Raw genomic sequence first — 1,572 nt, forward strand, 5'->3', positions numbered from 1 at the left:
GCTCTCCAGTATGCCAATCATTTCAATGGAGTGAGCATCTCTGACAAAAAGAGAAGGAAAGTTTCCTTTGTGTAACAGAGGTAAAAGTTGCTCCATACTCAGGCAATTCCTGCCTGGCAGCCCCTGGCCGGTTCTGAAGGCATCCGGAGCCCCTCAGCACAGAACGCTGCCCATGGGCAGCACCACCACATTCCAATGTCAGCACCTCCCCACCAACGCAGCCCCAGCCACGGGTGGTTCTACCAACGGGACCCCAGAGGTGAGCACGGACCCTCGGAACACGGCAGGTGGCACCGTGGGCTGTCCCCACTGCACAACCAACGTGCCCGGCCCGTGTCCCTGGGAGGCGAGGTGGGACCAGAGCCTCAACAAAGGGAAGCGCCATCGGCAGAGCCACTCCGCACAGGCTCCGTTTCCAAATGAATATCGACAGCGCTAATTACAGGCCGCCATGCAGACAGCTTATTAGCTTGTCACAAAAAGACGGTATTGAACTCAAAGCCCGCGGTATTCACGAAGCGCAGCAAGACGCTCCCCAGACAGCACAGCGAACCAGGCAAGCGAACAACCTCCAGCAAAACTAATTACTTCCTGATTGTCTACGGCCACCCACTGGGTATAATAGTATAGACTAAATTTGGCATATACATAACTAAGCACTCGGCACCAATTTGGCATACAATAATCATCCTCTGTGTTGCATAATTAAAATCTGATCATTTGGAATAATCATTTCATATTCCCGATGCTGGGTGAGGACTGCACGGTGCAGTGCAGGAGGCGCAGGATGGATCATGCGGTGCTGCCCAGCCCGTGGGCACCGCATGGCCTGGGCTGCAGGGCCACCCCACGCAGACCCCCCTGGTCCACCCAGGACCATCGTTGCCCACGGCCGGCACACAGCGTGCTGACCTCCCGCAGGCAGGCTGCTGACCCCACGCCTGTCCGGCCCCATTGTCATCGCACGTCTGCTAAAGGCGTTTGGAAAGACAGGGGCAATAAAAAAATAAAATAAAACAGAACGTGTGTGTCTAATCCATTAACTTCCCCTTGTGGGCTCCCCGGGGATGCGGCGAGGAGGAGAAAGAATATGTGGATATTGCACGCGCCCTGGCACTTTGTCCCCGGGCCAACCCTGCTGCTGACCGCTGCCACAGCTTGCGCTACCCCGGGCTCATAAATCAGCATGGGTGACAGCATTTCACAGCTCGCTTCCCAGCCAGGATATTGCCATTCCTGCTGATTACACAGCCAGAGCGCGGGGGAAGCTGCATCTCCCACTTCCAGGAAGGGAGGCTCCGCAAGGAAAATGCATTGATAAAAAGAAGAACGAAATCAGCTTTGTTCACGTTGCGAATCTCCCATTGTTCCTGCTGTGACCGTCAGCCATCGCTGGAGAAAGTATTTCCTCAGCAATAAATCTCCTGGGCTCCTCGGCAGCCTTCGCCTTGGCACCAGACCCTCCTTGTGTTGTTTTGCAAGAAAAAACGCTGCTTCTGACACTACACCAGCCCCACATGGGAGCCCTGGCCACAGGACTGACCCTGCACTGACTTCTCAGCTGGTTTTGGT

The sequence above is a fragment of the Lagopus muta genome, chromosome 19 (assembly GCF_023343835.1).
Source record: "Lagopus muta isolate bLagMut1 chromosome 19, bLagMut1 primary, whole genome shotgun sequence".
NCBI classification, from domain to species: Eukaryota; Metazoa; Chordata; class Aves; order Galliformes; family Phasianidae; genus Lagopus; species Lagopus muta.